The sequence below is a fragment of the Loxodonta africana genome, chromosome 22 (genome assembly GCF_030014295.1).
Source record: "Loxodonta africana isolate mLoxAfr1 chromosome 22, mLoxAfr1.hap2, whole genome shotgun sequence".
NCBI lineage: Eukaryota > Metazoa > Chordata > Mammalia > Proboscidea > Elephantidae > Loxodonta > Loxodonta africana.
The window spans coordinates 21,489,473-21,512,853 of NC_087363.1; the positions used below are offsets into that span (position 1 = coordinate 21,489,473).

Consider the following 23,381-nt stretch of genomic DNA (forward strand, 5'->3'; position numbering starts at 1 on the left):
GAGACACCAGGGAAGTTCAATATTTATACACGTTCCTGAAGCTCGATCCTGGAGACTCATCTAGGCTTCCCAAAAGCATCTGAGGTCTGATGATTAGACTGAGTAGTGTACAGGAGTGAAGGGCCTTGTAGTTCTAATCTCAGCTCTAGACACTGACTTCAGGACTCAGATACCCTACACTGTGCCATCAATAAAATGAGAAGAAATAAGGCTTCTGTTATTTGGATTTGTAGAAAGGCACCAAACACACAATCCTCAAATAAAAAGCTGTCCCATAACAGCATCCTATTATGAACATATAAGAAACATGCACTACGTGCTCCCACAAAGCTGTGACTGCCCCCTCTTCTCTTTTTTTCCCTATTATAATATCACACTTGAGCTAATTTCTTCAATAGGTCATATCTGGTTTAGCCAAGAAGCCGATGTCTACGCTTTGCTGAATCTTAATAATATTAATTAACCCCTTCTTTAGGGGGCCAAAGGCAAGGGCAGATCCCAAGAGCCCCTCCTATAGCTTTCACCCAGCCCCTGTATTTCTCACTCTACAGATAAAATGTTTATATTTGGTTAGGCATCCTGGATAACATTAGACGTAACTCATATCTTCAGTTACATCTAATTGAGGACCCCAAACTTAACACATTCTGTTAACTACGTTGCCAGAGTGAGGCATTCCTTGTTTTCCTGTGTAAGGCAGAGACAAATTGCTTCACTTCTTTGGAGAAGACACTGCTGGCCTGTGGGTTTCCTGAGGTCTTACCAGGCCCTGGTAGCAGCCTCAAACACTTCAGAAGGCTTATACCCACATAAGCCATTAATACCAGGATAAAGATGCTATACAGCCAGCAGGCTAAAAACCCTGAAAAGCCCACCAGCAACTGAATCAATTATTTGATTTTGTTTTCCAAAAGCTGCCTCCCTCTGAGCTGCCTCTAAACTTGATAGGAAGTAACAGATTTTTAAGGAAGATGTGGATATAACTACAGTGTGTTTAGGGAACTATGTGACAGGAACTTCAGTGAATGGAAAGGAATCATGATCTGTGGGGGACAAGCTGATACCTTACCACCTAACGGCTAATCCTCCCACACCTGGGACTCTTCCAATGTCAGGGAGAATCAACACTTTCATTATCTGCAGACTTAACACTCAGTTAAGACTCACTAGATGTACTACAAAACGCTTACGTACAGAAAACAGTTTAAAAAAAAAGAGAGAGAAATAAACCCTTCTCAGCAAAATGATAAAGCAAACGCTAGGCATTACTACGTTCTAACTGCTGACCCTGATAGTTTTTGATAAACACACTGGGGGGGCAGGGGGGAACCATGACATACAAACCAAGAAGTTCTTTTACTAAAATGCACATTTTCTGTACTCTGACATAAAGAGGCTCTGTGCTCTACGATTGTTCTATGACGCTTCAGAGAAAGTGCAGAAAGCTCTTGCACCATATATGAAACCAAAGCCATCACTTAAGGATCCAGCTTCCAAGGGTACTAGGCAGCAGAGAATACCACACAGCAGCGGAAGTCCCATTAGGAAAAGGAGGAGGAAGATGGTTCTACAAAGACAGCTCTAATGCATCAAGTGCCAAAATCAAAAACACCTCAGGCCCTCTTGTTAACAATAGGTTAACAAGTTACTCCAAGTTGCTTAAATTGACAAAAGACATCACTTCTGCGGAAATTTTGGTGGTCTCTGGAATGTCGGCTTTTCAAAGTCACAGCTCCAAAAATTCAGTACAGCTCAAGAAAGACTTACTAAACAGTTACTATATATTGAGGACGCAAAAATAAAGAGAAAACACAGGTCAGGTCAGAAAAAGTGTTAAGAGGAGTGATACCCAAAGTGAGTTTTGAAGAAAGACTTGGAGAGAGTTAGGTAATGTAGGGGGCAGAGGGTGGGGGATGCAGAGGTATTGACTGGGGGTGGGTGGTGACTAAAAAAGAGGGAAGGGTTTAAAGATAGAGAATACCATAAACAATGATTCTAAGACATGAAAGAGCAGAATGAGTTTAAGGAAATTCAAGAAGTTTATGTTACTGGAGCATAAAATAGGAAATGTAGAGGAAGTGTAGTAAATGCACCTAGAGAAGCAACAGGGCCAAGATCATGGAGTGTTCTAGATGCACGTTTAAAGAGATCAGATTTTAACCTTCAAAGCAATGACTCTTAACCTTTTTTGAATCACAGATCTTACTGAAAATCTGACAAAAAGTCATAGATTCTTTCTCTAGAAAAATGTGTACACACACACAACCTTTTTCCCTTTATAATTTGGGGATTCACACAACCCCTAAAGTTCAATTATGGGTCCCTGCTATGGAAAAAGTACTTGGTCCCCAGGAGTAAGGACTCGTGCAACCGACTAAGGAAGCCACTGAAGGGTAGAAAAAGCACAATGACATAAGCAAATCTGTCTTTTATAAAGATCATAACCACTATAGAATGTTAGTTAAAAGCACAGGTGTATACAGTTTCGAACTGAAATCCCAGCTCACTTTGCTGTGTGACCCTGGGCAAGTCACTTAATCTCTCCAGGCCACAGTTGCCTCATCTGTAGAAGAAGTATTAAGCAAGCGGTGAATGAATAGAAATGTGAATTATATTTTCTAGATACATGGCATGTTCTAAATATTCAAGACACGGTCTAAAAAAATTACTGGAAGAAATGTGGATGCTAGAATAAGAGGGTACAGCAAATAGAAGGCCAGTTAACAAGGTGGAGGAAAGGCCAGACTGAAGAACTGTTTTGGAGATAAAATAAACAGGGCAAGTAGAGTACCATTCCTCAAGCCTCAATGAAAGACTAAAAAACACAGGAATGAGGCTTTCCTGACCAGGGCCTGGGGTGCTGCTAACACCTCCTCCCTAGACACCCACCAGGCCACAGACTAGATGGCACACATATCACAGCTTTTACTATCAGCACCAGTGCATATCACAGGGTAGGAGCTCTTTGGTGTCAGAGACCTGGTTTGATGTTACCACTTAACTGGAGCAAGTTACTAAGGTTCTCCTCATCTATACAACTGGGGAAGTGGCACCTCCCTCAGGTGCTGTGAGGGTCTTGAGCCAACATGACCCAGTGTCTTAGTCATCTAGTGCTGCTATAACAGAAATACCACAAGTGGATGGCTTTAACAAAGAGAATTTTACTCTCTCACAGTCCAGTAGGCAAGAAGTCCAAATTCAGGGCGCCAGCTCCAGGAGAAGGCTCTCTCTGTCAGATCTGGAAGAAGTTCCTTGTCATCAGTCTTCTCTTAGTCTGGGGGCATCTCAGCGCAGTAATCTCAGGTCCAAAGGACATGCTCTGCCCCTTGCACTGCTTTTTTGGTGGTATGAGGTCCCCCGCTCTCTGCTTGCTTCCCTTTCATCTCTTGAGAGAGAAAAGGTGGTGCAGGCCACACCCCAGGGAAACTCCCTTTACGTTGGATCAGGGATGTGACCTGGTACAATCCCACCCTAATCCTCTCTAACATGAAATTACAATCACAAAATGGAGGACAATCATGGAACACTGGGAATCATGGCGTAACCAAGTTGATACACACATTTTTGGGAGAAATAATTCAATCCATGATACCCATCAACATAATAAACAATGACATGGCCCAACACAAATCCTACATAGTTGTAAAACTTATTGTAATAGTGTCTCTCATGAAAATACTGTACAGCCTTATGGTGGTCCCAGTCCGCATGGAAGCCCTTGCAGCTGACACCGCCCAGCACACATCACTAGGTTGGCTCTCATACAGGCAACCAATATTCCATTTAGGGAGAGCCTGTTCTTATTCCCAATGCGTGTCTAACATCTTCCACCACGATATGTACTATCTGGTTCCTAAACAAATAAAACTGGTTTCAGAGAGCTCATCTCTGGAGAGAGCAGCTAGGATACTATAGTTTTACCCAAAAGTTAAGTAAAAAATTGGCACCAAACCCAGAAAACAGGCATTCCTCCAGACAAAACTGGATAAACCAAGTATACAAAAATGGAGTGGATACAAAAGCGTGGCGGGGGGGGCGGGGGGGGGGGACACTGACACAGCCAGAATAACCCAAACAGAAAGGCCCACCCATAGTCAAGAAGGGAACCAAGTAGGACTCTAGAATGCATTAGTTCAGCTCTGAAGCAATCAAGTGAGGCAGAGTTGCCAAGTGTAAGTTACCAAAGTTACTAAATGTAAACTGTTATCTGGGCCGTAGATATTCCTCTTTATTTAAGCCAAAGGAAAGACTTACGGGTACAGTAAAAGTCAAATGCTCTACCCTCATTGAGATCCCAGATCCCTTCTGAGAGGCTAAGAAGCTGGAAAGAGGTTATCTGGGGAAGAAGAGTATCAGTGGAGCCAAATTTAGACACATTAAATGTGAAAGAGTACCAGGCTCTGCTTCAACAGGCTATTTTGTTGATGCCGCGATTGTTACACAGATTTGATTTCTCATAAGAAATGTACTGAATGTATACTTCACAAGGCATTCTTTGCTACCTCCCACTTACGAATAGGAAGAGAAGTGAACCTTCAAAGAAAACTTACCACAATGCCCTCAACGTAGAATTGCTCCTTAAGATGTTGCTAATGGCACATAATTTTGATTTTTTTTTTTTTTTAAATCAAGCCTTCCTCTAAACATATAAAAAGTTTTTTTTAAACATTTAATCTGAAATATCCACCGCAGAGTCAGTAGACGAAAGGCAAGTCTAATAGGCACCAATGACAGGTGAGACCAGGTCACAAGTCTCTGATGGAGGAATTTGGGCTGAGACTACTGGTTAGGTCAATGAGTGAGTTCTACAAATACTATAAGCAATGTGATAAGTATGATAATATAAATAACTAAGCTTCTACCATCAACTGATGAACAGATAAATATTATGTATTCAAGCAATAAAAAAGGTATGACATTCTAGAAAAGGAAAAAACTACAGAGAATAAAAAGACCAGTGGTTGCCAGGGGCTCAGGGGGAGTGAAGGAAGAATGAGTAGATGAAGCACAGGGCATTTGTAGGGCAGTGAAACTATTCTGTACAATGCTGTAATGATGGACACACGACATCATACATTTGTCAAAACCCATGGGACTGTACAACACAAAGGGTGAACCCTAGTGTAACTATGGACTTTAGTTAATAACGGTGTATCAATATTAGTTCATAAATTGTAACAGAAGTACCACAGGAATGTAAGATGTTAATAATAGGAGAAGCAGCGGCGGGGGGATATGGGAACCGCGTACTTTCTGAACAATTTTTCTGTAAACTTAAAACTGCTCTAAAAAAAATCTATTTTTTAAAAAGCCAATCAAATTTTTTAAATGAGCAAATGATCTGAATATGCATTTCTCCAAAGCAATATACAAAAGCACATGAAAAGATGCTTAATATCACTAGTCATTAGTCATTAGTCATTAGAGAAACGCAAATCAAAACTACAATGATGGATCACTTCACACCCACTAGGGTAGGTAGAATCAAAAATATGGAAAATGACAATTGTTGTTAAGGATGTGGGAAATTGGAACTCTCATGTATTGCAACCCCAAGAATGTAAAATAGTGTGGTCCCTCAGGAAAACAGACTAGCAGTTCCTCAAAAAATTAAACAGAGTTACCAAATGACTCAGCAATTCCACCCTTAGGTATGTACCTGAATTGGAAACATATCCACACAAAAACCTGTACTGATGTTAACAGCAGCATTATCCACAGTATGCAAAAAGTGGAAACAACTCAATGTCCACCAATTAATGAATGAATAAACAAAAGGTAGTACAATGGAATACTATTCACCCATTAAAAAGAATGAAGTTCTGATACATGCTACCACATGTATGAACCTTGAAAACTTTATGCTAAGTGAAATAAGCAAGACAAAAGGCCAGATACTGTAGGATTCCATTTACCTGAAACACCCAGAAGAGGAAAATCGGTAGAGATGGAAAGTACGTTAGTGGTTGCCAGGTGAGGAAAAATGGAAAGTGATTGCTAATGGGTATGGGGCTTCTTTTAGGGGTGATGAAAATGTTCTGGAATTAGACAGCTGTGATGGTCGTATGACCTTGTGAATACAATAAAAACCACAGAATTTGTGTACTTTAAAAAGGTGAATTTTATGGTACGTGAATTATATTAATATTGAATGAAATAATAAATAAGGGAGGCAGGTAGAAAGACCAAAAATAAAATACCAAACCCACTGCTGTCGAGTCGACTCTGACTCACAACGACCCTATAGGACAAAGTAGAACTGTCCCACAGGGTTTCCAAGGAACAGCTAATGAATATGAACTGCCGACCTTTTGGTTAGCAGCCGAACACTTAACCACTGCACCATCAGGGCAGAAAGAAAGTTCTAAAAAGAGGACAAAGAAGGAAATAACTTTGCCTGGAAAGGCTGGCAAAGGCTTCCCAGAGGAGGTAACAGACCTAAGTGTTAAAGGACAAATAGCTTTCCTTAAGCAGAAAAAGATGGAGTCATTCAGGGAGGAGGAATGCATTATGCAGAAGTATGGAGTTCCATGGGGCTGAAGGTTGAGGGGTAGGTAAATGAGGGGTTGCCAGAGATGAGAAATGGATAGGCCAGATCCTGATCCTGCAGTACCCTGGAGACCTTGCTAAGGAGTCTAAACTTTATCCTATACAAGGATTGGCAAACAGGTGGCACTTGGCACCACTTCCCTGCCTGTACCTCTGGCAGATGTAACTATCGTGCCTTAGAGCCCTTCCCTGCTGAACACCGAGGTGATCTCAGTAGCTGTCTCCATGCAATGCTCTCCACAGCCAATGTGCCCCCAGTGGGAGCCACTGAAGGATCTCAAGCAGGGAAGTGGTATCATCAGAATTCTCAATTAAAAGAACACTCTGGTGGATCTGTGGAGGCAAGTAGATCAGGTAGGAGACTGTTCTAACAATCTGGGCAATAGATGATGAGACTCTGAACTAAAGTAGTGGCAGTGAGAAGGGAGAAAAGAAGAAACATTAGACACTAAGGAGGTAAAACTGGTAAGACTTCAGTAGCAACTGAAGCCCCACAAAGACACCTTGCTCACCACTATCTCCCCAGCACCGATCACAGTACATGGCACACAGGAGAAATCCACTGCTGTGAAGTCAATTCCAACTCATAGCAACTCTGCAGGACTGAAAAGAACTGCCCCCTAGGGTTTCCACAGAGCAGTTGATGCATCCGAACTGCCAACCTTTTGGTTAGTAGCCAAACTCTTAACAACTACGCCACCAGGGCTCCATAAATATTAACCAAATCACTGAGTGTTTTACCTACATCCTCATACTGAATTTTTGAAATAATAATAACAGTAATATTATCCCCACCTCACAGATAAGGAATCAAAGGTTTAAAGAGGTTAAACGACCTGCCCTAAATATATCCAGCTAGCAGTGGCAGAATTCAATTCTAACCCAGACTTCTAACTCTAGAGTCCAAGCTCTTATCCATGTTTCCAGCTTGAACAATAAGGCAGATATCAGTGTTACTACCTGTGAAATGTCAGAGACAGCTGGAAAATGGATTTGGGTTCAGATTTGGGTGTATCTGCCACATTCAGGTAGGTGGTAGCTAAACCTTAGATACAGAAGTTGCTCAGGGAGTGTGTGTAGTGAGGGAAGGGTAGCCAAGGATGGGCCAATCCATGAGGGTGTAACAAAAAGGAGTCTCCATAAAGAGTAAGAAAAGCAGAGAAAGAACCAGATAGGGGAGTATGCTATTAGGAAAGAATCAGCAACGTGGGCATGATCAAGAGAAATGTCAAGTTCGTCAGGTGCGGAGTTACTGGAGTCACAAAGAAAGACAACATGTAGGGGAGAGATTTTAAAAGGTGCTGAAGGTTTCCTGGTGTTTTCCAAAACTGGCAGAGCATCAGAATCTAAGGAGCTTGTTAAAATAGAGTCTTGGCTCCCACCAATAGTGACCTTGTACAAGTGACTAAGTCTCTTAAAGTCTCTGTTTTCTCAACTGTAAACTGGAAATAATAGCACTGACCTCATAAGATTATAGTGACAACTTTACTACATATACTTTAAAGAAACTCCCCTAGTGACTGTGACACTACGCGTCTGTGACTGGCTTTTAGGAATCACAGCTACAGAAAACATGAAAGGAGTTTGTTTTAGCTGGAAAGGGTGAAAGGCAATCCTTCCCACTACAGAGATGAGAGAATGGAAGAAGGAAAATTGGTTGTCATAATCCAGGACTAGACCTGGAGGGCCTGGGTAAAGAAAAAGGCAAAGAAGCCAGAGAGAATGGAGCAGGTGTTAGGTGTTAACAAGGAAAAATCAACAGCATCTTCTGTTCAAGGAAGGAAAGTATACTTTCCACTAGTCCTCATGGCACACAGAAATGACCAACAGCCAGGGTGAAACGTAGGGTTGTTGGCCTGGTAAAGAGTCCAGGGTTAGAGTTACAGAATTGAGTCATCTGGATAGCCTGAAGCTATGGGAGTAGAAGAGATACAACTCTAAGGACCAAACTAGAAATAAAATCAAGCAGGTAGTGAGGAAACGGTGATAAAATGGCACCTTAGCTAAAAGAGACAGAGAAAGGAAGAAGGCGGCCAGGGGAGCACAACAGGTCCCAGAGTTGAGCAAAGTTACTGTGGTTCTACCTCGTTTGTAGATAAAAACAAAAATGGAAGAGAGGAAAATAGGTGATAGAAGAGGCTAGAAAGAAATTAATTGTTGAATCAAGGTTAAAGAAGAAACAGGGATAGATGGAACCCAAACCGAAAGGATTAACTTGGGAGGGAAAAAAATGAAGATCATCTTTTCTTCTGGGAGGATGAATAAAGAGAAAGTAAAATTCTGAAAATGAAATGCATGAGGAGCCACTTAATGTGACAATTATGGAGGCAGACTCAGGCATTCAACCATGTGCCTTGAAATCCCAGCTTGTCACTGGTCAACCTGGTGACCTGGGGCAAGGCTTTTATCCTGAGGGCTTCAATTTCCTCATCTGTAAAGTAGGCTGACAATAATAGTACACCTTACAAGGTTGTTAAGAGACTCACCAGAGTCAATACAATTAAAGTGCTGATGTCTGGGAGTAAGTACACAATATATGAGTAATAATAATAGGTAAAGTTAATCTCCCTAATAGTTGAGTAATTCTCATAGGTCAACAAAAACATATTAACCTAGCAAAAAAGTTAGAAAGGACATGAAGATAAAATTTTATATATATGTATGTATATATAACCAAGAGAAACAATCAAACCCCCGTTGCCATCAAGTCAATTTCAAAGTATAGCGACCCTATAGAACAGAGTAGAACTGCCCCTATAGGGTTTCCAAAGAGCGCCTGGTGGATTCGAACCACCGACCTCTTGGTTAGCAGCCGCAGTTCTTAACCACTATGCCACCAGCAGCCCTGATGGCACAAGGGGTTAAGCATTGGGCTGCTGACCAAAAGGTCTGCAGTTTGAATCCACCAGCCGCTCCTTGGAAACCCTACAGGGCAGTTTTACTCTATCCTATAGGGTTGCTATGAATTGGAATCCACCTGATGGCAATAGGTATGGTACTGTGAGTGCGTGTATACGCACATGCGCATCACATGAAAAGATGCTTATCACCTTAGTAAGAAGTAAATAAAAATGACTTATCTAGGCTTCAAATTGGCAAGACTAAAAATACTGATAACTTTCTGTGCTAGGTAAGTATAAATTAAGAGAACCTTTTGAGAGTAATTTCATAACATCTAGCAAAATTTTAAACATGCATAACCTCTGACACAGAAATTAACTTCTATGAATTTATCCTAACAAGTACACAAACTATACAAAAAATGTATACAGTGTATACAAAGAAATACACAAAGATACTTGTAACTTCAAAGAAATGGAAACAAATGTCCATTACCAGGGACTAAATGATGATGCAAATGTACAATATTATGTAAAAAAGGTATGAAAGATATGTGGGTCCTAAAGATGGAAATATGCCCAAGATAAAAGTGAAAAAAAAAAAAAGCAAGTTACCAAAAGTACGTATATCATGGCCCCATTTTTATAAAGAAGAATTATACACACACGCACACCTGTGCTAGTATACACAGTGGAAAAAGTCTAGATAACTACAGACCAAATTCTTAACGACAGTTAACACTGAATTGTGGGATTGTGGGTTTCTTTCACTATTTAAAAATCTCCGAATATTTTACTGTGGCCATATACTATTTGTGTAATCGGGAAAAAAAGTCAAGGACTTTGTAAAGCAAGAAACTCTGAGTCATGAAAACGTGGTGATAGAAAGCAAAATAAGAAAAGATAGGGAGCACAAGCCCTAAAGTGAGGTCACAGGTCAAGAATAAGGGAGATGGTGGAACTCTCATCCACTGCAGGCAGGAACGCAAAACTGTACACCCACTGTGGAAGACAGTTTGGCAGTTCCTCAAAAAGTTAAACATAGAACTACCATATGACCAACCCAGTTATTCCACTCGTAGGTATGTGCCCAGGAGACTTGAGAGTAGCAACGCAAACAGGTACTCGTACATCAACGTTCACTGCGGTACTATTCGCAACAGCTAAAAGGTGAAAACAACCCAAGCGGCTATCAACAGATGAACAGATAAGCAAAATGTTGTATAGATATACAAAGAGATATTACTCAGCCATAAAGAGAAATGAGGTCCTGATACATGCCACAATATGGACAAATCTTGAAAACAACCATGGATGGATGCTGCGCAAGGTAAGTCAATTACAAAAGGACAAATATTGTACAACCTCAAGTACATGAGATATCTACAATAGGCAAATACATAGAGATCAAAGTTTATTTGTGGTTACCAGGGGCAGAAGGGAGGGAAGGAAGAGGAAGCCACTGTTTAGCAGGCCATCGTTTAACTGAGTATCTGTTAATGGTGATAGAAAATTTGTCAACAGATACGGGTGATGGTTGCACAGCATGGTTAATATAATAACTGTCACCCACTTGTTCGTGTAAAAAATGTTGAGGTGGAAAATGTTCTGTTATTTTTATTGTCATAGGTTGAATTACGTCCCTCCGAAAAAATGTGTGTATCAATTTGGCTGAGCCATGATTCCCAGTATTGTGTTATTTTCCTACACGTTGTAAATCCTGCCTCTATGATGTTAATGAGGGAGGATGGGTGGCAATTGTGTTAGTGAGGCAGGACTCAATCTAAAGATTGGATTGTGGTGTCTTGAGGCAACCTCTTGAGATATAAAAGACTGGAGCAGAGAGACAGGGACCTCATACCACCAAGAAAGCAGCGCCAGGGGCAGAACACATCCTTTGGATCTGGGGTTCCTGTACAAAGAAGCTCGTAGTCCGAGAGAAGATTGATGAGAAGGCCAACGGAGAGAGAAAGCCTTCCCCTGGAGCTGACACTCTAAATTTGGACTTTTAGCCTACTATACTGTGAAAAAATAAACTTCTCTTTGTTAAAGCCATCCACTTGTGGTATTTCTGTTATAGCAGCACTAGATGACTAAGACATATATTTTTACAACTGAAAAAAAAGAAGAATGAGGGAGATGGAAGGCAGATCTGGAGGAAAATGTGAACAGGTCCTGGGAAACATGCAAGTGGCTGCTGTGAGAGGACTAGGACGCTGAGGGGGCAACACAGGAGCATCCTGAAGGGCAGAGAGGGCACAACTCAAGTGAGGCAGTGGGAAATGCCAGTATCCAAGACAGTCCATTTTCCTAACTCCTTAAAACACAGAGCAGCCTAGAGGCAGAGAATGCAGCCAGGAAGGAGAATTCCGAGATAGCAACCAGAGAGGGCAAAGTAGAAAGTCGGGCAGGCATCCAAGCCAAGGTGGGGAGGTGGGTGAAACCCTGGGGGAAAGGAAGGTGGAGGGACGGGGGAGACAGTGGAACTGGAGAACACAATGAGAACGAAGAGTCCAAGCTCAGGCTAGAATTACACCAAAAGAATTCTTCTCAAGCTTGCATTTTTCTTCCAATTTCTATACAACATTATGTTAGGAGGAAGACCCCTGTGTGTAATGGCAGTGCATGACACAGATCCTGGGCTTGTGTCCAGTGAGTAAGAGTCACTGGGACTCAATTGCAAAGCCATCTCCACCTGGGGGTACAGAACTCAAATTATAGTAAAAAGACCAGGCTCAGTGGTCTGTCTGAGACTGGAGGGACCCTGACCATCATGGTCCCCAGACCCTTTGTTAGCCCAAGACTGGAACCATTTCCAAAGCCAACTCCTCAGACAGGGATTGGACTGGACTATGGGATTGAAAATGATACTGGTGAGGAGTGAGCTTCTTGGGTCAAGTAGACACATGAGACTAAGTGGGCAGCTCCTGTCTGGAGGTGAGATGAGAAGGCACAGGGGGACAGGAGCTGGTTGAATGGACCGGGGAATACAGGGTGGAGAGAAGGAGTGTGCTGTCATATTGTAGGGAGAGCAACTAGGGTCTCATAACAATGCATGTGTAAGTTTTTGTATGAGAAACTGACTTGAATTGTAAACTTTCACTTAAAGCACAATAAAAAAAAAAGGAAAAAAAGAAAGCCATCTCCACCTGGTTCTGGCTCTTTCTCTTGACCACTAAGTGAGCTGCGAGGAGAACAGGGCTCCATCTAGGTCCACCCCCATCCAGCTCTTCCAGGGGAGTTACTGGGCTGCTGTTAACAGAGCAGAGACTCTGCCCCCCATGTGGCTCTTGACCTTCTTTGTGTGCATCCTTTACTGGCCAGAAGCCGGGGAGAAGGGGTGACTGTCACCCCAAACTGAAACCCTAACAATATCCTGTGAGGACATAAAAAGGTCCCTAAACTTAGAATCAAAAAACCTGGTGTCGGGTCCCAGCTTTTCTTCTTATTGGCTTTGTGTACTTGAAATCAAGCCATTTAATCTTTTTGTGTTTGCTTCCTCATCTGTAAAATGGGGATTTTCTTCTGCCTTCCAGAGTTGTTGGGAGGATGAAGTAAATTTATAGGAAAGTTTTATAAACTGTAACATCATGCATATGCAAAGTATAATTATCAGAATAAAGCAAGCATTTTTTTTTCATATTCATCGATGGTGCTGTAGAACCATAAGTGGGTGCTGCTGCTGTTGTTGTTAAGCGCTGTTGAGCCAGTTCCGAGTCACAGCAACCCTACAGAACAGAGGAGAACTGCCCCATAGGGTTTCCAAGGAACAGCTGGTGGATTTGAACTGCCAACCTTTTGACTAGCAGCCGAACTCTTAACCGCTACGCCACCAGGGCTCCTCTGGCACTAGTACCTCCAAAAGGCCTGTGCTGGCTAAAACCTTCCATGTTTTTATTTCTTCTCACCTATAACAACAACTTCCTCCTCAACGTCTTGACACTACTCACAAAATGTCTTCAATTTAACAACTGCTGTAAAATTTAAAGCACCTCAATAAAATCTATTAAGAAAATACTCTGCATCCCCACCTTGAAGTGTGGCGTCTGGGGTCTTTAACACTAGCAAGCGGCCATCTAAGATGCATCAATGAGTATCAACCCACCTGGATCAAAGGAGAATGAAGAACACCAAGGACACAAGGTAATTATGAGCCCAGGAGACAGAAAGGGCCACATGAACCAGAGACTACATCATCCTGAGACCAGAAGAACTAGATGGTGCCTGGCTACAACCGATGACTGCCCTGACAGGGAACGCAACAGAGAACCCCTGAGGGAGCAGGAGAGCAGTGGGATGCAGACCCCAAATTCTCATAAAAAGACCAGGCTTAATGGTATGACTGAGACTAGAAGGACCCCTGCGGTCCTGGCCCCCAGACCTTCTGTTGGCCCAGGACAGGAACCATTCCCAAAGCCAACTCTTCAGACATGGATTGGACAGGACAACGGGTTGGAGAGGGATGCTGGTGAGGAGTGAGTTTCTTGGATCAGGTGGACACTTGAGACTATGTTGGCATCTCCTGCCTGGAGGGGAGATGAGAGGGTGGAGGGGGTTAGAAGTTGGCAAAATACACACGAAAACAGAGAGTGGAGGGAGGGAGTGGGCTGTCTCTTTGGAGGGAGAGTAATTGGGAGTATATAGCAAGGTGTATTTAAGTTTTTGTATGACAGACTGACTTGATTTGTAAACTTTCACCTAAAGCCCAGCAAATATTATAAAAAAAAAAATTTAAGTGCCTTATGCTTTGCCTCAAGGAGCTCTGGTAGCACAAACGGTGAAGCACTCAGCTGCTAACTGAAAGGTTAGCGATTCGAACCCACCCAGTGGCTCTGCAGGCAAAAGACCTGGCAATCTGCTTCCATAAAAATTACAGCCTAGAAAACCCACAGGGCAGTTCTATTTTGTCACATGGGGTCGCTATGAGTCAAAATCGACTCGACAGCACCTAACAACAAAATACACTGCCTCAGCTTTCCTTTTTACCTCATATCAATTTTTATCTTTAACCCTAGTACAGTTACTTTTCATGCTTTCCTTTTCTGAAGTCTGCTGTTAGTCACATACCTGAAAGAATAACTGCATTATTACGTAGGCACCTAACCCCTGTCCTTCGATAGGATTCCTATGCAGTCTGATCCACCATGAAAACTAAATCAATGTAATTTGGATAGTGTACTCTCAAGTTATTTTACAACTAAGAACCAAGAAGATGACTAATGAATTGGCACTAGCCTATAAACTTCTGGGTAAATAACAGAACTCACACCCTCCTGACAATTAATTAATTCAGCAGTTTCAGTGTTAATACAGATTAGGCCGAGTGGAGAACTGGTTCAGATAACTCTGGAATCACTGGGCTCAAATTCCTGAATAAAGTTTGGGCAAATAATCTTATTTTCTGAATATGATGATATTAAGCCCGGCTGGATCTCCCAAAGATCCACAGCCAGCAAAGGTCACAATATCCTAGTGTTAAATCCATTAACCACTTCCAAGCAGGTGGCAGCTGGCCAGTAGTTGTCTGAAGATACTGTGGCACAAACTGACCAACCAGTCATTCCTCTTCATACATGAGGACAAAGTACTCCGAGCAGTAAATGGCCAATTGAAGATCTAGATAATACCAACCAAGACCTGTCATTCTTTTCTAAAGGAAACTTTGGCTAAACCGAAAGAGAGCAAAACACAGTCTTAAATCACCATAAACATAGGGAATAAGGAACATGTTTTCCCAGCAAAGTAAAGGGCATGGCCTTTAGCAGCCTGGAAATAAAAGGTAGAGGCACTGCTTTAGCTGGGACCACACGAGGCCACAAAGTCAGAGTTCTCATCATGCCACCAGCTCCACCAGGAGTGATCTGTCATTTCACAAGCAGGGATCATTCATTTGTTCACTCAACAAACATTTACTGAGTAGCTTCCTCTGTGCCAGAAATGGTTAGGTGCTGGGATACAGGGATGAACAAGACAAGGTCTTGCCCTCAAGTAGGTCACATGTAGGCATCAAAAACAGACAAAATACCAAAACTCAACAGTACAGTGCAGACTGCAATGGCCATACAAAGGTAAGGCATTCAGCTTACCTGGAGGAAATCAAGGAAGACTTTTAAGAGAAGGTGGTGCCTAAAAGCCTGAAAAATTCAAGCGCTGAAGTCAGCCAAAAAGCAGAACACGGAGGAAAATCCGCAGAAGGAATAGCCTGAACATGCAAGGACCTTCAACGAATTCACTGAGTGCCAGAGAAATTGCAGTAGAAGAGGGGCTTGAAAGAAAGATACAGAGGGGCTGGACCCTAAGGGTCCTTGTGAGACGCTGGAGCAGAAGCAGGCCAGGATCAAGATGTGCGTTCTGACGCCAGAAGAATGTTACTTACCCTCAACTGGGGTTAAAAGACCACCCTGAATGGAAGGAGGATTAGGCTAGGGCAAAACTGGAAGAGATTTAGAGGCCAGTTATTTTCAATCACTTCTGGTTCCTACTTATATTTTCCCTTGAATATTAGCGGAAATTTTTTCCTTACAGGGGAATAATAAACTGAACAATTCTATAACAAAGCCTGTGACCCTTCTGTTCATCAAAAACATATCTGAACAGAGTGCTAGACTCTATTAAAGTAGACCAAATTAGAGAAAGACAACAACTTGCTTCAGCACCTGCAGCTTTCCAGCAAGAACAAAGCCAGGTTTCTGAGGCCAACAGGAGAAAGCTAGAAAAATGTCCTATAAGGGGCCACATAGCAGACAATGTTGCCTGGCATACTCCAGCACTCCGTCAACAGGAATGCCCACTCTTCCCAAAACAGTTACCTCCTGGCTTCTCCACAGAAACTTCCACAAAAAAAAAAAGCTATCAGTGCCAGGAATGACCTTGGACTTTATAGAGTGTGGACTCCTGCCCACCAGGACTGGATAAAGATTACCTTGACAATTCTCTTACCTGTCCAGCCTGCCAGCAAGTACATACAATGCTATTGGTTGTCTTTCTCAACAGACAAGGAAACTGAGCCTCCATATCTCTGCATAGCACCCAGCCATACTACTAGTACGGAGAATAGTGCCCCTATATAATAATACACATGAACTACTAACAACAAGCACTGACCACCCATGAAGGACTAGGCCCTCTACATCCTCTCCAGTCCTCATTACAATCTTGTAAAGAAAGTAGTATTAGCCCCACTTTACAGATTGCAAAAAAAAAAAAAAAAAATTGAGGCTGAGAGACAAACAGCTTATGCAAGGTCAAAAGGTGAGCAAGAGGCAAGAATGAGATGACGCCAAATGCCATGCTATTCCCATTGTACTAGGCACCTCTGAAAATTTTTCTAAAGAAAAAACTTTGAGCCTTCTTTCCAAGAGTTTCTGAAGTTGATCCACTTAACAAAGAGGTAGTCAAAAACATTTGTTTCAGTCATCACCTTGCTTTCAAAGCAACATATGAACCAGTTTTTATTCTTTCTGAATAATCAAATATTTCAGATGGAAATGAGGGCTATCTTAAAGAATATATTTATGATCCAACTGCCTTGATTTTAAATTTCCTCTTTTTTTTTTTTTTTTGTGCCACGATATATACAAAGAGAGGAGAACAGAACAAAGGACAGAATTTCATTTTACTAGATCAGAACAGATTAACAATTCATGCAAAAAATATTCAGGCTTATATTTGATACATTAAAAATTAAGAGGCAAGGGACTTCAAAGAGACTGAGCCTTACCTCAATCTTATTCCCCCTGCCCATGGGGCCAGCACTCCAAGCCATCAGCAGCCACAGTGAACCAGACAAAGGGGATAAATAATGCCTTCATGCTCCGAAAACCACTGTGGGAAGGGAAGAGTGGTAGCTTCCTGGGGAATCTGAGCACACATACAGTATTTGTAAGTCACTGCTCATCCGGACACAAATAGAAGCAAAATGTTTTACCTTGTAGTTTGTCTACAGGAGTACACATTAAAGTTAACAGGTGGTGCTTAATTAAAATAATGCAAAAACAATCCCATACCAATGTGAACACACAGTTGTAGCTAAACTTTTCCCATAAATAAAATTTAAAAAACTCTTCCCATAGACACCTGTAATCAATTGTCACTAACGAATACTTAAACAAACAAAAAAATTATTCAACGGTTTAGATTAAAAGCTTGATATTCCTGAATCACTTCTTTCTTCATACTATAGCCACCTCTTAACTAAGAACTACCACGATTAAAATACCAAAAACACCAACACCATGTGGGGTCACCCAGCACAGTGCCTGGCATAATTCAATAGATGTTCATTTCTGAAAGAACGAATGACTTAGAATAGAAAATTTTAAGAGCAAGAGAGAGAAAAGAAAACACTATCCAAGGGAACTAGGTAAATTTTTTTTTCCTAAAGATTGAGAAAAATAAAATAAAACAATTCCTAGAATAACTAGAATGATCAGTACAAGTAGTCAGAACTCCTCTCATTTCTCACCTGAAAATTCCTACCAGACTACAATTAGGCAGTGCCTCCTACCATGCTAAACAAACTCAGAAGGCACAATGATTCTGACAGTTTTTCTTCATGTGGGGCTCCCTTTAATATCTCATCTCCAGACAACACACCAACTTTTGCCTGAATAATACATACAGAACTCTGGCGCACAGCTGCAGGCCTGAGCTGGAGTTTCCATGCTGCCTTTCAATGATTCAGATTGTCACAGGAAAACAGTACACAGACAAATTCATTGAAGACAGTTAAGACTTCTGGTGAAGAAAATGTCCTGTAAGTGCTAACTAGGGGCGCTGAAATGACAGTCACTAAGATTCAACAGACTCAAGATAATCACTTCCTAGCATGAGGAGAAAATGAAGTTTCACAGATTTAGAGATGTAAAGAACTTATAACAACATAAACTGTTAAGGTTTTTATCATTCTCTAGACTTGCACATGGAGCCCTGGTGGCACCGTGGTTAAGTGTGGGGCCGCTAACCAAAACGTCAGCAGTTCAAATCCACCAGCTGCTCCTTGGAAATCCTATGGGGACAGTTCTACTCTGTCCTATAGGGTTGCTATGATTCGACATCAACTGGACAGCAACCAGTTTTGGACACTGGCACATATTAACCAACGACACACAGGTTAGTGAAAACAGGCTTTTAAATCAATTTAGAGTCATAGAATTAGACGGAAAATCCCTAGAATTTACATGTTTTATGGTGTTCGTCTATCATCGCAAACAATAGCCATGGTGCAGAAAAGAAGAATGAGTCATAATTCAAAAACAAAGTAGAAAAAAAGAAATGTAGAGGAAAGCTTTGCATCCAGATATCACAAAGAATTCTTTATTTAAAATATTGTCAGTGACAGGTGGCATTCTGACTTGGAGTAAAAAGGAACTGTCTACACTGTCTTCGGCTCAGGAACAAATTCATTCAGCCCCCAAACGCCCCTTTCGGGCCCATCCATTGCACTGCCCAGCACCAACCTAGTCAGCCACATCCACTATCAAGAGGCAGGAATTCTAACAGATCTGAGTCACCCACTCCTCCGCAGTAAGAGGTCATTCTCTATCAGAGAGCCCACTCTGCAAAGTTCCCTTGTTCCTCTCCCAGGCAGCCACCACCATGGCTCACGAAAATCTGATTCCCCAACCTCAGCAGCCTACCAACTCTCCTCTACACTCCCCAAACCACAACTCCCACCGGCCCCCACTAACGCCAAGGCAGCCAACATTACTCACCGCGACATTCCTATGACCAGTTCCCTGCCTGAGCACCGCTCCACGCCAGGGTGCATCTGGGCCCCAGAGGACCGAGCTCTTTGCCCAACTCTCCCGAGCCCAGCTGAGCTCCTGCCTTTCCAGGAACCAATAATCACCGGTCACCTCAGAGAAGCTGAACTCTCGATGCCTCTTCTCCACACAGCGGACGCCAGCATGCCAAATTCTCAGACCCCAGAAGGACAGAGAGACGCTTCCGATTACCCTTAGGGATCAGACACACAGAGGCCCCTAGAGTCCAATCGCAAGCCCCCCACCCCCACTCCCACCCCGCGCCACGGTCAGCCTCCACGACGCCAGCATCCAGCGCCAAGAGAGCGCACAGCCACCAGATTTAAGTCTCCACGCCCCTACAACTCCCTTCCCGGCCACAAAAATCTCCAATATCAAGCCACCGAGGCCCCGGGGCGAGGCCAAGACCCCCGCCAAGCCTCCAGGCACCGGAGTTGCCCACGTTGGACCCAGAGCCCCCCGGCCCGGGCCGCCGGGACCCGTGTGCAGCCCCAGGCTGCCGTGCGCCAGGGCCCTGGGCCGCGTCCCCGCTCGGCCCCCATTGTTGCGGGTCCCGACGGCCGGGCGGGGGACGGGTGCCGGCTCTCACCTCCCGCGCCGCGGCTCCGGGTCGCGCCGGACCGGGCAGGGCCGAGCGGCCACGGGTTCCGCTACGCAGACCTCGGCGATGTCCGCGGCAGCGAGGGCTACAGCGGCGGCTGCGGCGGGAAGCAGCCGGCCAGGCCCGGGTGCCGCGGGCTGGCTCCAGCCGATCGTCGGTCTTCTCCGGCGGCGGCGCTCGCAGCCTCCGCTCGCGGTCCGCCCCAGAAAGCGTCCCCCTCCCGGCCCGCGCGGCGGGCCGCCCGGACGGGAACATGCGCCGCGAACAGAAAAGTTCCGCTGCGAGCCTCCTGGAGACCCTTCTTCCCCTGCTCTGGGTAGACCGCGATTCCTCCCAGGGCAGAACCGTATATCTGCTATAGAGGATCGTTTCGAGTGTGAATGCGGCACATAAATCCCAGGCCAGAACCCTCCGGAGAATAGTTGCAAGGATGGGTCCGACAGAATGGGTTTGCACACCGCCAGCCACTAGCAAGACTCCCTGGCCACTAAGTGGTCAGCTAAATCTGGGTTCCTCCGCATCCCCTACTTGATAATATCGGAGAGTCGTTCGAATTAAGATGATGCAAGAGCCTAGCTCAGAGATACGAGGTTCACCATTAGGGCGCGGTCACTGCTGCTGCTGTTTATGATTGCTACTACCACTATAGCCTCCTACAGAGATTGTGGGCAGCCCTCAAGGCCCCCTGAAGTTTTTGCGCACCAAGTAACTAGGTTTTCCGCTCTGCCCGCACCTCCCGTCCTTTTTCCTACTGAACTGAAGCTGTCTCTAGAACGGAAGCAGGGGCCAGAAGAGTCTTCCTTCATCTCTGACGCTTAGGCAGAGAATAAGGATGCAGATTCAAACCCTCTCCTCCCCCAAGTTGAGACTGGCTGCCATGTGGCTCCGGTTCACTGGTGGGAGTTTACTGTGTCCGCTCTGTCTCTCTCTACAGCCCCCGGTTCTCTTCCTTCTCCTCCTCCCAAGAAGCAAATATTGGCGAGATGAAAAGAGTTCAGAAAGGGGATCTTTTTCTGAAGGTTTCTGTGGTTTTCCTCATAAAATCAAGAGAAAAAAATCCTTTCTCCTCACCACCTCCCTTTTCTTCCGGACACCGGACATGGTTATTTTGGGAACAAATTAGGTTGTAAAAATATAAGTGTGTTCCCAGCTATCAATGGGAATTTGAATCTGCAGAAGGTGCTCCAGAAAGTATCATAGCTTTCACACGTTCTTAATTTTTCCATTCTCACTTATTCCCTTGGCTTCTGAGACTCAGGAAAGTTCACCTCAATACTCTTTTCGGTTGTCTGAAGCTACCCTCCGAAAGGCTGTGATATCAGTCACTTGTACCTCAGTGAAAGTTTGTCTCTGTCTCTTGCATGCACAATTTATAAGTAGATTTCCATTTGGGATTATCCTTTAGAAGCAGCTCTGTCTATCTAAAGGCAATTTGGTATCTGTCTGGGGAGGGCAGGCTTTATGGTGTAGAAAGTATGCTCTAAGTCTCTGAAGGCTCCCTCATTCAAGTAAACTTCACCCTGGGCTATTAGAAGGCCAGGGATTCCTCTAAAGTTTGTTTCCCTCAGCATCCTGGGATCAGCTCTCTTAGATTGGGTTCCCTGGGTGAAATACAGAGGGTTGAAGCAGGTTCAGAGGAGAGTCCCAAAGATGACTAAATGAAGGAGAAAAAGACTAAGGAGGTTGCCGAGAGACTGGGGAGGGAAGTCTTGTTTATTCCTGCAAAAGACCCAAGGTACTTGCATGGATATAATCAGCCACCCACACTTACCTTCCTCCCCTGTCACTGAGGTGGGAGCAACAAGGACTGGGCCAGGGCTGACTACCCCAGTGATGGAAGTCTCTTCCATTCCCTCCTCCCAGTAGGCCATTGGCCTCTATGACATCATCACTTCCTTGCCCTCCTGGAGCTCCCCCGACTACTCAGGTGGTGTCATTACTGTCCATGAACCTGAATTCACCTACAAGAAAATAGGCCCTATTTGGGGGGCGGGTGGTATCCCTAAGGTGATTTACACATATACTTGCCTATGGATGGCTTTGCCTTCAAGGGAAGAAAGCAAAGCTCACCAATGACTAATTAATCAGAAACTAGGACAAGGCCTCTTCATGACCGTGAACTCACACATGGAAAAACACCCTGTGATGGTTAAGGTTGTGTGTTGACTTGGCTGGGTCATGATCCTCAGTGGTTTGGCAGTTATGTAATGATGTAGTTTGGCAGTTATTTAATGATGTAATTTGGCTGTTATGTAATGATGTAGTTATCCTCCATTTTGTGAAATAATGTAATCACTTCCATGATGTGATCAGCCAATCAGTTGCAATGGGAGTGTGTGGCCTGCATTCAATATATATGGACATTTTGGCAAAGCTTGCTGGCTTTTGCTCACTCTGGATCCTGCATCCAGCTCGTCATCATCTGACCTCTGGTTTTTGGAACTTGAACCAGCAGCCTGCCATATTGCCTGCCAATCTTGGGATTCGTCAGCCTCTGTAGCCTGTGAGCCAGCAGCCTGCCATCTGACCTGCCGATCTTGGGCTCATCAGCCCCTGCAGTTGTGTGAGTCAGGAGAAGCCTCCAGCCTGATGTCTGACCCATGGACTTGGAACTTGCCACCGTCTACAACCACATGAACCATTTCCTTCAGATAACTCTTTCTCTATGTGTGTGTGGGTGTGGGTGTGGGTGTGTGGTTTTGCTTCTCTAGAGAACCCACCCTAAGACCCACCCTCTTCCTTTCACCTGTTTCACCTTCTTCTCATTCCACAAGAGTCAGCCCAGCCCTTCCCCTGCCAGCTACACTTCCAGCCCACTCCCACTTCAGAATGCCAAAACCATGTTTACTCTAAATCAGAATCCAAGATGACAGAAGATTGTACTGGTTTCTTCAACAGTCATCCCATTCTTCAGATTTTTTTAAGCTTTCTGCTTGTACACCACTTCTCTAATCACCCGGACTGTAATCTGGAGTGCTTTTTTTTTTTTTAAATCCACTCCAGTGTGTAATGAAGGACTGGCATAATTTCTGTACTATCAAGTACCCCATTAAGCAATTACTACTGAGTACATACCTTGTGCCAGGCACTGTGTGATGCTGGAGAATAGCAGTAAGACATGCCAGGCGTGACTATGAGTATTTTACAGGTATTAACTCATTTAATTCTCACATTGACCCTGTGAGGTCTGCACAATTATCATTCTACTTCAAAGATGGAAAAACTGAGGCTGGGAAGTAACAGGAACAACTCAGGAGACAGGATACAGTACTTCAATCAGGACAGCTTCCAACCAAGACAGCTCTCAGCTCCTTCTCACCCATGCCAGTAGGCAGGCCACCCTTGTAGGCTGGGCTGGCCACACTCTCAGCCTGGCCTCCACTGCCAGGCCTCTGCCCTGCTTGGGCAAGTGTTACAGCTCTTTAATTCCACGGACAAGTGCCTGGAGGAATCCTACTCCATCAGCAAGCCTCCTGTCCAAAGGTGCTCAGCTCTCTCTCTCCATGGACTAGCAAACCTACCACAGCTGCCTTGCTCCATGGGCCAGCAAGCCCACCACAGATGTCCTACACCAGTCTCCTGGTTCCCACAGTCTCACACCACTGCTGCTTATGCTGCTGCTGCACC

The 23,381-nt window shown here is 43.9% G+C and overlaps 1 protein-coding gene across 5 annotated transcripts in view; it reads right to left on the reverse strand.

Annotated features, from left to right (window-relative positions):
- RAD54L2 (RAD54 like 2) overlaps positions 1 to 19,869 on the reverse strand; it is a 126,992-nt gene extending 107,123 nt beyond the window's left edge. For 2 of the 5 annotated variants that reach the window (XM_064274456.1, XM_064274457.1), the window contains exon 1: positions 17,110 to 19,054. The gene's annotated coding sequence lies outside the window, so the exon portion shown is untranslated. Of the gene's footprint in view, positions 1 to 17,109; positions 19,055 to 19,102; positions 19,362 to 19,742 lie in introns of those variants that run through there. The other 3 variants (XM_064274454.1, XM_064274455.1, XM_064274453.1) reach the window with 3 other exon arrangements.
- Positions 19,870 to 23,381: the final 3,512 nt, after the last annotated feature.